The 12,482-nt window shown below is 40.0% G+C and overlaps 1 protein-coding gene across 2 annotated transcripts in view; it reads left to right on the top strand.

Moving 5' to 3' along the window:
• HMG20A (high mobility group 20A) overlaps nucleotides 1-12,482 on the top strand; it is a 40,124-nt gene that overhangs the window by 4,792 nt on the left and 22,850 nt on the right. Inside the window, exon 1 of one of the 2 annotated variants that reach the window (XM_064722189.1) lies at nucleotides 2,379-2,461. The exons of the other annotated variant lie outside the window; for it this stretch is intronic. The gene's annotated coding sequence lies outside the window, so the exon portion shown is untranslated. Of the gene's footprint in view, nucleotides 1-2,378; nucleotides 2,462-12,482 lie in introns of those variants that run through there. 2 annotated transcript variants of the gene reach the window in all.

Genomic DNA, 12,482 nt, shown 5'->3' with positions numbered 1-12,482 from the left:
AGGAGGGTGTTCCCAGTGCAGGGTGGTGGCACAGGGAGGTGAGAGAAGGAACTTGGAGTACAGGCTTTGTGCTTTGTCATTTTAGGGGTGTTGTTTCCTTACTTGTATTCTACCCTGGGTATGGTGCTGCTCCTCTGCCCCAGTTTTCCCTCTCTTACTTTAAGAACAGTCTGCCTTGGTTGAATTTTCACTTATCCAGGACATTGACAAAGACACCTTCTGATACCTAAAGGATAAAAAAGTAAGACTTACTGAAGTAGGATATTCAGTATAATGCTACCATCGCTTCAAATATACAAACATCTTGTTGGAATATCTCAATAATCACAAATTCTGTGGGATTTCTAGAGCAGAGGAGCAAATGTTCAGTCTCCAAAAGTCCTGAAATATTGGCATATTGGAATGCATTTTTTTCCAGCCCTGACATCTAGTCAGTAACTATCCTAGGTAACCTCCTAAAATCTTTTGGAGCAGAGTGCTGGCTCTGGGTGCATTTACTGCAGTATGTTGTAGCTGCTATTGCACATGACTCATGCTGCTGCTGAAATGAAATTGAGATAACCAATATTTGACTTAATCCTCACTGTTTCAATATGTGGGAAACATGACAGGATAGACTCCAACTACTCTTTGCTGAGCTTAAGATAAGAAATTGCTGAAATTCATGTAAGATATGACAAGCCATTATAATAAATAATAAGAAGAAATTAATCACAATTGTAGAATTGAAGTTCTTTTTCCAGACTTATGGGGAAGAATCTCATCTTTCATCAGGAGAATAAATGTTTGTTTTAGATTGGAAAGGGGGAAAAAAGTCATGTGAGTTTATGATATAACCCTAGTTTTTTTTTGGTAATCATATTTTGTCCCACTTAAGACTATTTTGGGGCCCTCTGTTACTGGAATAGTTTCAAATGTTCTTTGTTTCTGGCAGCAGTGGAATTTTAGGGAGAGCTGAGTTGCAGCCTGTGGAGTTACAGCAATGTACATCCCTAACTCCTGGCTGTGTTACTCACATCCCTTTTTCTCCTGCCAGCTGCTTGTTGGATCCTTTGCTGAGCCATTTCACCCTTTCATTTGGCATAAACTAATTTGGTAAATGAACTAAATGCTCTTCTGTTTCTTCAGCAGGCTGAACCACCATGTGATTTGTCCAGGGAACAGGTGCCAGGCTGAAAGATGATGCTCTAGGAGTAGTTGGTAGCTCAGCAGGCTTAGGCTGCAGTGAAACCATAGCCTTAGGCAGTGGACAGCTGCTGTCTGCACCTTCCAGCACCTGGCTTGTCTTCCTGCAGCCAGAGGATCTTTCTGGATGCTTCTCTTGATGTCTTGTGAGAGCTGCAGCCCACTGCTGGCAGAAAAATCCAAAAAGTTATCTTGGGTGCTTGGAGGTGGCTCTTCAAGCTTGATACGACTTTACCCCACATGGCAGTGGGAGTTCCCATGCACATTCTTTTCCAATTAGCTCTGCTATTTCTTTGAGCCCTTCCTTTCCACTGTGCCTAGCTGGAGATACTGAGCCTCTTCACTTCCCTGGGATTCTCCCAGAGGGAAGGGTTAGAGAGTTCAGTAGCTCTGTAAAATGTCCAATAAACTGTAACCAGCTGAGAAAGGGGGAGAGGGCAAGACCTTCCTCTTTGCAGCAGCAAGTTACTGCTTTGTAAGCTATCAAAATCTAGGCTGTATCAAAATATGCAAAGCTTGAGCATTAGAGAAATACAATTTTCAGGCCACCAGTATTTTGCTGGTTTCCCATTCTGTGTCAGTTGATAGCTGTGTATAATTCGTGTGACATCATCAGGATTCTGGAAATTGTTCACTAACGCCAAACATGTACTTGTAATGTAGAAGCACAAATATTTTTTCTTCAAGCTCTGAATATAGGAAAAAGGTGAGAGAAAAGCTTCTGAATCATATTAGTTTGATCCCTGCTTTTTAAATGTCAATTTCAAGTAACAGTGCGTGATTCATGCTGCTTGCTGATGGTTTTGAACAAAATGCCATCAATTTAAAACTTGTGGGTTATTTGTGGAGAGGTAATGTGACAAGTGCTTTTTCAGTAGTTGTGGTTGACTAACCTGGTTCAGCTTTCTGTTTTTAAAGAATGTACTCAAGCAAACCAGACTTGAGATTTGGTGCCATTAAAACAAGCACAGCTCTGGACAGGTGTGGGCTGGGAAAGGCTCCTTGGCAGCCTTGACATGAGGAGGTTGTAGGGGGATACAGGATGGGTAAAAGAAGGTGGTGTAGAATGTAATCTTACCCCTAAAGAGTTGCAGCTGAGCTAATTAGTAAAGATTAGGAGCAGGCGACTTTAACAGGCCACACCTGTAGCCAATAGTAAGAAGAATGTTATAAAAGAGTGGATTGGTTGGTTGAGAAGAACTGGAGTCAGCTGGCTGCTGTGAGGAGATGGAAGAGTCAGTGCCTGGAGGAGCTGCCTACAAGAAACATCAAGAAGGTACAAAACTCTAGCAATATGGAACCTTTGCAATATAATGACAATAGAACTTTTGCACTATAACTGCAGCTGGAGGTGACAGGATAATCCAGCTTGGGAACATTAGCATTTAGTGAAGCTTGAGCAGCTGAGCCTTAGGTATAAATAAGAGAACAGAAGAATCTGAACAGGCAAGGTAGAGCACGTGTCTGCTGCAGCTGGCACTGGCACTGCTACAGCTGCTTTGGAATTCAGAAAGGGTTGCTAGCACACTGGAGAAAGATCAGTTTGAACGTGAGTTTAAGGCGTATTTTAGCTCCTAAAAATACAGGCAGGTGCAGCTTTAACTTCTTGAAATGACATGTTTATCAAATAACAACTTAATCAGAGTTTATTGATACAGGCTCTTAGCTTATAGGGTCTAACCTGTGAAATCATAACAAAATCTCCATGACAGCTGCAGTAAGAAGTTGTACAAATTTACTGTGTGCACAAGTGCCATGTGGGGCAGCTGCTGTAGTGATGCTTCTTACTTTAAAACCATGATGAAGGCTTGAGCTCCTCTGTGTTTCTGTTTTTTAGCAGACGGTAGTGCCCGGTGTTAAATGGGTCACAGTGATCACACTCATCCCCTCTGGCCTGTTCCTGTGGCTCTACTGCAGCTTTTTTTATAAAAGAAATAAGCTTTTCTAATTCCAGCCCAGGAAATTTTTGGAAAGTACAAAAACTCTGCAGGTATTTGTATTAAATTAACCCAAGTGGTCTTTGTCTTGACATAATATTGTTCTTCTGTTTACATTTGGATATAAAAGCCTGTAGCATTGTTAACTGCATATTAAACTTAGACTGTGAGACTTTATGTGAATTGTTTTGAATGTGTAGTGATGTGAAAATTTTCCAAATATCAAAGATACTTTTCTTACTTGAGAAATCTTTTCTGTTAATATTATTTTAACCTTAAAAAACTTAAAGTTCATTGCAAGTATGAAAAGCTGTGAACTCTGTTACAGATGGCTTACTTCAGTTTTCTCTATTAGAAATACACTTTACATGTTTGGATTTTTTTAGGCAAGTTATTTATATCATTTTATTGCCACTTGTAAAAACATGCATTCTGTCCCAAAGTCATTTCAACAAAGTATTTCTCAAGGGAATTACAGAGCAGTCATTTATCAGGAAGGATTTGCAAGGCATGCAGAAAATAACTGATCACAAGGAACTTTTCAGCACGTTCTTCAAGTTTTTGTTCTCACATTGCTGTTACATGGAAAAGTACTATATTCAAATAACCACATACAAAGGGTTTGCATTTTTATAGTGAGGAAGAGTGGGAAGACAGATTTCAAATGCATACTAAAGGCTGGATATGTTTTAAAAAAAGATCGCCTTCAGCTTTTATCTTAGTGTCTTTATACTATAGACTTCTGGGAATTACATTAGAAAAGTGTGTTTTCTCTATTGATACAATTTCTTTATTGAGATAATTTCTTATTCACAAGTCTGAGATCATTAATGTTTGTCAGCTCAGTGTCTGTATTTTCCTGGAGACATTTGAGTGATGCTCTATAAATGCTGCTCTCTAGCTCTGGTGCATGGCTGGGTGTTTTCAGTGACTGATCAGTAGAAGACTCTGGGCAAGTGATGAGCCAGGATTGTGGTAGGGCAGCAATACATTCTAACCTAGAAAAGGTCTGTCCTGTAGATAAATTTTACTCAAATCAGTTGTCAGTCTGTAATAGGAATTGTGTCTGTCATATTTGTAGTTTTGAGACTTGAGTGTCTCTGCTTCTGAACTGCTTGGTAGCATCTCAGTTCTGTGGATGTGTTTGTAAACCATTGTAACTAAAAATACAGAAATTTGAGCAATTGGAGGTTTTGCAGATCAGATAAAGGAGTTTCCTGGCATTTGCTGTGACTTGAGACTGCTAAATAATTTAGCATTTAAAAGGTGAATGAAGTGCAAAGAAGCACAACAGCATCAACAAAACCAGACAAGACTTAGGATGGCAGTTTATTGAAAGAATAGAGAAGTGTCAAATCAGTGAAACAGTTGACAAATCAGTTGCATTTTGGGTGTTAAATGTCGAGGAGGGTTACAGGTGTGTGAACTGCAGCAGTTATTCAGGTAGGGCTTGGTATCACTGCAGAGAGGGGTTCATGCTGCTGGTGGCAGGAGTGTTAGTTGGTGATTCATAATCCAGCTTTGGCACAGAATGTCTCTGCAATTTTTCATGTGCTGCTGACTATTTCTTTTAAGATTTAAAGCCCTTTTGTCATGCAGATAACAATATATCCTCTGTCAGGCTAGAAATGAGAACTTCCTTTGCTCATAGGCAATGAAGGGCTTGATGTTACAGTATCCTCTTGGTCCCTCAGTCATCTGTCCCTTCATCTTGTGAAAGTGTGTGCAGCTCATTTCGCTGTGCCTTCCACTTGAAGGACAGATTGAACAAGTGGAGTAGCAAACACAGCAACCCTGAGCTAAGCTCTCCATTTGAAGAAAAGAAAAAGAACCTGTTTAAAGCTGCTACTGAGTTAAACCTGCTTGAAATCGCTGGAAGTTGGGTTCTGTGAAGTGAGCCTAATGTGGGACTTTACTTGGAAATGGCAGCTCCTCATTGTTTTTTACAGTTTGTTGAAATGGTTTGAGTTGGGTAAATACTGTTTATTGTACTCAGAACTGAGAGCGAACCTGAGCTTGACTCAAAGGCTGAGGGAGTCTTGGATTAGGGTCAGTGTTGGAAGTCCAGCTCTAGCTGGACTCCTTGCTAAGGTTGTTCTTGATGGATTTGCTGGTTAATAGATGAGCACAGTGAAAACCTTCTCTCTGTTCCTGTGCTGTTTTATTCTCTTGTCCCTCCAGCTTTGTCAGGACAGGGGAGGTGTTGTGTGATACCCCTGTGTTCCTATGGCCACTCTAAGGGCTTTTCCAACTGCTTTTGTCCTGTCTTCCTTCCATCACTGTCTGTGTCCTGAAAATAAGCAGTGCTTACTTCTTCAGCTCTTGGTAACCTTCCTAGCAAAAAAGCCAAAGCAGTTGAGGGCATTTGATGATTTAAATCAGTGTTGATCAGGATTTGAGTCAGTCAGTGTAATGTGGTGTCTGCCATAAAGATGACTTCACCTTGGTTTTGAGTGGGTGTTGGGATCAAATGACCTCTAGAAGCCACTTCTAGTCTAAACCTGGAATCACTAAATTTGAATCATGCAAGAGATGTATTCCTTGATTTCTGGGAGTAGGTTTAATTCAGTATAGCAGAAACTGTGGACTTTTCTCACATTGTTTCCATTTTTTCCCCTTCAGCTGACAAAGAAGCTGTGGTGGCTGGGCATGTGCTTGGCTGGGTGGATCTTAACCAGCAAAACTAGTTGGAATCTTCAGATTTTTTTTTTGTATGCTTAGGGGATACTTGTGTATAAAATGTGTAACTGTTGGGTGATGTCAGCAAGTGTTATTGAGAAAGGCATTTTAAATAGGAACACAAATGAGTTCAAGCTGATTAAGACATGGATACTTGAGTTGAAGAAAATTTAATTGTGAAGTGAATGAATGTTTTTGCTTCTTGCTAATTGAACTGTTAGCTGTACATGAAATACACTTCAATTGTCAAAAGCCACAATTTTTACAAACTGAAATTTCTGACAGGATTTCCTATTCAGCTTGGTTTTTTGGCACAGTTTCAAATAATAAACTGCTTGTTTGCTACATGCTTAACTCCAAGACCTGGGCTTGCTGTGCCGTGGATGGGAGGTGTTAAGGAGAGATTGGTGCAGTGTTTTCTGCCAGGATTCTTTATTTCCACAGTGCAGCCTGCTCTGAGGTTTCCTCATTGCTGCTGCAGCAGTGGGACTGGTGATGTGTGTTGGGGGATGTGCCTTACAGCAGCCAGGTAAGGCTTCACTCAAACCTAACCCTTCCTTCTGACTGTTCTGTCATGAGAAACAAAGCTGAAAACTGAACCTGCTGAATTCTTTTCTTTTTGGTGCTCTTACCATGGAGCTTTGGAATGCTCTGACCATATTTTGTCTGTGTTATACATAGATGACCCTTTCTGTAGGTCAGGAAACAGTTCCAGGGTGGGAATATGCTGGTTTGGGAGACTGTTAAGGACCAGGAAAAACAAGCTTCCATTACTGTAATAAATGTTTTATCTTGGGACATCTATAAGCTCAAATATGAGGGAAGTTTTCATAAAATCTGAAGACCTTTTACTTTTAAAAATATAATGTTTAAAAAGCAATATCATGCCTTTTTGCCTTTGTTTTGGGAGAAGCAAAATATAAATGAGTGTTTTTTCAGAGGAGTCTTTTGAAATGAAAAGGGAGTGCTGGTGACTGAGAAGGGACTTGTCTGACTCAGAGAGCTCTTGAGCTAACTTTGGGGATTAAATGTGGTATTTGATCCTCAGCTAATCTGTGTGCTTACTTCTAACAGAGTGCAAAAGGTAATCAAAGAATGTAACTTTTCTGTGCTTGCACTTCTGTTGTAAAATGTTCAGGCTCCACAAATCAAAAAAGACAGTAGTGCCTGAACTCTTGTTTTCCACCAGTTGCCTTTGTTTCTGCTCAAGGCAATGAACTTCAGGTTATGATATTATACTGAGGTGAAATTCATGTTGTAGCACTTTTGAAAATAGAAATGTTTTTCCACTTTCCCACTGTTTAATGCTGTGTAAAGCAGAGTGTTGCTGACCTTTTGCAAGGATCACAAGGACTTTAGTTCTTATTTCTCTTTGCAGTAAGAATTGCATGATGTGTATTCAGGTCAGAGTCTCAGCACAACTTGAGATCTCAGAATCCAAGCAAAGACTAACAATTAGTTGAGCTGTCCAAAATAAAGGTTAAGATTGGTAGTGCTTCAGAGTTTGTTTTTGAAGTTTGGTTGTATTCTTAGCTTTGGGAGATTTCCTTTATGACCTTTTAACCATCTGTACATCTCTACCCATATATAGGGGTATTGGGATAATATTTCTGCTTTAGCTCAGAGGAACCATTTTTACTTAACAAATATATATAGAAATGAAATCATGCAAAAGAAATGTAAAAGCAGTGTAAATCTGCTGTTTGCTAAATATGGTAAATACTCAAACCTGAATGCCAGATTTCTTTCAGAACACTTGTAACTAAACATAAATTAGGAATCTTTCCAAATGCAAGTGCTTGAAGACACAGTGTTGTGTGAGACCTCAATCCTCATGCCTGTTCAGTCATCAACCTGTTTGAAAAGATTTACATTCTCTTCTAGGGCTAAATTTCTTGAGTGCTTTGATCAGCTCTAGTTTTCAAAGCTTGAGCATGTTTCCCACCTGCAGTTTCTGGATTCCAGCATATGAGGAGCAGCTGTGGAAAAGGGGAGTTGGAAGAGCAGATTAAGTCTTGGCCTTGCTTTTGCCAGGTTCTTCTTTGCTCTTTGGCTCCGAGCCCCAGGCAGTGATACTCTGCTCTTTGGGGTTTTCCCTCACCTCGTTTGCCTTCTTGCCGGTGTTGTGACAGGAGGTGCACAAAGAAGAGGCTGCAGGAGAAGTTCACCACTGCCCAGAGCAGTCTGGGGATCAGGTGCAGTATTGCAAATGTGCTGCTGTTGTTCCAAGCACTCAGCCTGGCATATTTAGGCACACTGCTGCTTTTTTCTCAATGCTACTTCAGCTCCAAAATGAGCTATTTTCATTACCTGTGCTACAGGTGTTAAAATGTGCCCTCTGCCTGCATGTTCCCATCCTCACATGCATCTCTGGATCTCTCATGTATTGCTTAGCACTGGAGAACAGCCAGACCACTCCAGGGGCTTTATGATTTTGTTGGTTTTTTCCTTTGTTTTCCATTCATGATGCTAACTATTGTCTTTTCTTCTTGCTTTTGGATGAAGATGAGTATAAGGAAAGCTTTATTCTAACTTGTCTGAATTCTGTTGTTGATTTAAGTTGATTCTTTTATGGAGCCATGGAAGTACCAGGGTTTTTTATGATTTTAAAATTTCTGTGATCTCTCCCTTTGGTGCTGAGAGGGGTGTTCTGGAATGTGCCTAGTTAAGAGCACAGAGTTTGCCTTTTTATATTTTCCTGAATTTTTGTTATTGGTGTAGTCTTTTTCTCTAGTATCCATTTTAACACATTTTGTCTGTGAACTCAGACAGCTTTCAGATCTTGTTAACAGTGGTGAAAGAATCTGACTGCTGTTCCTGGAGAGGATGCTTTGGCAGGACTGGGCTGTCTTTTCTGTTTCTTTTCTTTTCAGGAATCCAGACAAGGCTTTGTAAGCAGTGTCCACGGATGTATTGATGCTTACATGAACCTCTTGTCTGTTCCTTTGTGCTCACTTTCCTTATTAGTTTTTCCATCAGTGTGTTTCCAAGGCCTTTACAAATCTTTCCCTGTGAGATCAGTGGGACTGCAAGAAAGGCCTTGGCTGAAAAGGGATTTTGGTTCATTTCATGTGATGTACCTCCAAACTTTAATTTCTGATAGATATTAAACTATTACCAGAGAGTTTTAGGGCCAGATCAGAACCAAACAGCCCAACTCAGTTCTTCACTATTCTTGCTATTAGAAAGGATTTGCTAATAGCAGTTCGGTTGTTCAGTTTTATATGATTGTTCTTTTGCCCAACTAAGGCTATCTAAAAATGGTGATTTCTTCTACAATGATGGGTTTGAGGGTTCCAACTCGTTTTATGTTGGAATAAAATGCTGTACTTGTTTTCTGTTGTATGGCAACAGTAAGAAAATAAGAACAAAAATGTATGGAAGCTGATGTGTCATATTTTTTTCTAAAGATGGATCTTCTCTGAAAACAGGCAGAATGAGTCGCTTGTTTTGTGTGAGAATCACTGACTCTTCCCACACTTCATTTCCTCTAACCTTTGTCCCTGTCCCCATATCAGTGCATTTAAAATATCCAGTTCCATGCTGGCTTTGTGGCTTTTGAGGTCAGAGTAGATGCTTTTGTGTTGGGTCATGATGCCTGTGGTGAGTCATTCTTGTAAGCAGATACTCAGTCTCTTTCTCAGTGCATTCTCACATCCCAAGTATTCGACCCCATATGCTGTAAATGGCCGTAGTGACTTGTTTTGGTGGGGATGTGCATGAAAAGTTCCAATCTGAATTCCTCTGGGGCAGCAGCCAGAGCTTCCTCTTGCAGAATATGAGTGAGCTTGGAGTATGTGCTCTACTCCTGTACAACTTCTGTGATGAATAAAGCTTTGAGGAAGAGCAAAAGTGCTAAAATAGCTTTAAAATTACTTTCCAATCTCATCAGGTATATGCAGTCTTCAATTATTTTCTTTTCAAGTATGTGACTTTGCATTTCTCTGGCCAATCCCAATCAGAATTCCTTGACATTGTTATCTCTAGTTCAGAATACTTGTTTGGCATTTTAAATCAAAGTATTCCTCAAGCATTAATTAATACTGTTTCTTATTTCACTGGTGTGATGCTGGTAAATGTTTGAACTGAGTAAACACCATGAAAAACTTCAGTCTGTTCATTTACATTTTTTAATAACTGCTTTGCTTATGGCACTTTTATGTTTGCATTGCACAAACAGTGAGTGATTGAGTCTTGCAGACATAAATGATCAGAGGAATGGAGCTCCAGTTTGGAAGGGCTGCTGGGGAGGCCTGGCTGCTTTCTGGGCTGGGCTGTGGGAAGTGTCTGTTCCAGGCACTGTTTGGGACACTCTGGAGCTTGTGGGGTTTATGGGGTGCCCCTTGTACCTCCTTAATGGGAAAGGAGCTGTTGGACAACTTTGTCCCGTGAAATACGAGGTCCTCAGCTCCCAGAGGAGTTCTCAAGTGGCAGAGCAGGTGAAGACTGAATTGCCTACAGTAACTGCAAATTCAGAAGGCATTTTTATGTGCAGATTACAAAACCTGCTCCCATCCTTGGTAATCATCTGTTGAACTTGCTTTAGGTAGAGTGATTAATGAAAAATAAAAAATTCTCAAGATTTCTTTTGAGACGTATTTTTTGTGATCTGAATGGTTTCTGTTTTCTCATGTGAGATCTGTAACATGAGAATTAAATTCATTTTGCAGAATTGTATTTGTTAATGGTATTAGTTTAAATGGCAATTGATGCTATCATGAACAAAGTTAATTCAGAATAAAATGAACTATCCTAATCCATAGGTATGTAATACCTGCAGTGAAGGGCTAGATAGCAAAGCATTCCCTCTGGACCCCAGGGTAACCACAGTTACTGGTTTTAGCTATCCAGGGATCTATAGCACAATTAGTTTTCATCTCTTTGTGGGCTTTTGTTTTCCCTGAAGTTATCTAAAAGCTGTTTTATTAGTAATGCAAAATTTCACTCGTGTATTTGAAGGGAGAGAATCAATGTGGGGCTGTTCTTGGCTTTGTCTGGAGAGTTGAGTGTATTCCTTTCCTGTGGCTTTCATTCCACAGAACAGCAAGGTTTTACACACATTATATATATATTTATATGTATGTGAGAGATGTCTTGTATGTGCCTCATCCTAAAACTTTATATAAATTAGAGTAGACTGCAGAATTGAACACTTGTGTTTTGAAAAGACATGTTTGCAGATGTTTGACAGCTGTTTCTAAGGTCAGAGTATGAATAGCTTTGTTAGTATTTGCTGCAAAGACTCAATTAAACTAAACATAAACCTCAGCTTTACATCTTTCCCTTCTTTCCTTAAGCTGCTTGGAAATGCAGTGGAACTCTGGAATTTTTTCCTTCAAGTCTCTATTTTGGTCTGTGGTGTTTCTTTGTTTTTACTGGCAAGAAGTAAAAATAAAAGCAGTTGGCTATTCTCTGGTATGTATTTTCTGACAAAATCTTTTTTTGCCAGAAAGACCTTCGTCCCATTAGGTTGAGCTTGCAATTTTCCTAGTCACAAAAACCTTTGTCTGATGAGTTGCCTGTAGGGAAAAGTAAAATCTGATTTTTTTGCAGCGAAGTATTTTAGATATTGAGCTTGTGGTACAGCTTGATGGAAGAAAAGGCTCTGTCAGAGGCATCTGAACTTCCTCTGACAGCTCCAAAAGTGTTGGGGTTTTAATAGGAGATGGACTTACTTTGGTTTTCTTTCTGATGTTCTGGTTACTTGGGGAAAGGCAGAGGAAGTGATAGTCCTCAGTATTTTTGGCTTTTCTCTCAGTGAATCTGAACTTTTTTCTCAGTCATCTGAATTTAGGTTATTTGCATTCTGAAGTGCTTGGGTTCTGATGCTGAGATAAGGAATACTGTGACTCCTCTGTGATGTAGCAGATTGATTGGTTTTTTGTAATCTGTTAGCCTCTGAATGGGAAAATTTGGACATATTTACTCTGGCAAAGGGGGATGAGAGACTTGAGGAGAAAAATTCTCCACTCAGCAGTAACGTTTCTAAAACTAGAGCTGGTGATGAGGTAATTGGAACTCCTGCAGTGTTTTATAATCAGCCTGTAAGTTGGATTTCTGATGCTGACTTCATATTCAAATATGCTTAACCGTAATAAATAATCTTACCATGTAATTGGATGGCTAAAGAGTTTAGTAATTTATTTTTTTATTATTCATAAGATTATCTGTTGTAATGTAGCCATTGAAAAGGCAACATTGTTAAGGCTGTTCTCCCTTTTCCCAGTGTTCAGGGGCATCTTCGGCTCGGCCTGGCCTTGGGATGAGAAGGAAATCAGGAAATCAGTGTGCATGTGCCAGTGACTTATTGACCAGGGCTGTGCTCACCCTGCAGTGCCAGTGACTCACTGGTGACCAGGCTTTGTAATTAAAAGAAAAGGGGGAATTGTGCAGGGATAGAATGTAAGAAAATAAAGATAGTGCAGAAGGCAGTTCCACACCTGAGGAGTTGCAGCTGTGAATCCCAAAATCAGGAAAGGCTTGCCTTTAATGGGCCACAGCTGTTCAATAAAAAGAAGATGCTACAAGAGTGGGGTAGATGGTGAGGGGAAGTTGAGGTTGTTGGCTGATGTGAAGAGGATCGTGTATGAGAGCTCCCCATGAGAAATCACTGTAAAGGTATGAGTCATTTGCAATAGTATGCAACACCAGGGCTGGCTCACTGCAGTGCAGTGACTCATG

The sequence above is a fragment of the Zonotrichia leucophrys genome, chromosome 10 (assembly GCF_028769735.1).
Source record: "Zonotrichia leucophrys gambelii isolate GWCS_2022_RI chromosome 10, RI_Zleu_2.0, whole genome shotgun sequence".
NCBI classification, from domain to species: Eukaryota; Metazoa; Chordata; class Aves; order Passeriformes; family Passerellidae; genus Zonotrichia; species Zonotrichia leucophrys.
The sequence above is the reverse complement of the archived record's forward strand: the minus strand, read 5'-3'. Positions and strand labels throughout refer to the sequence as shown.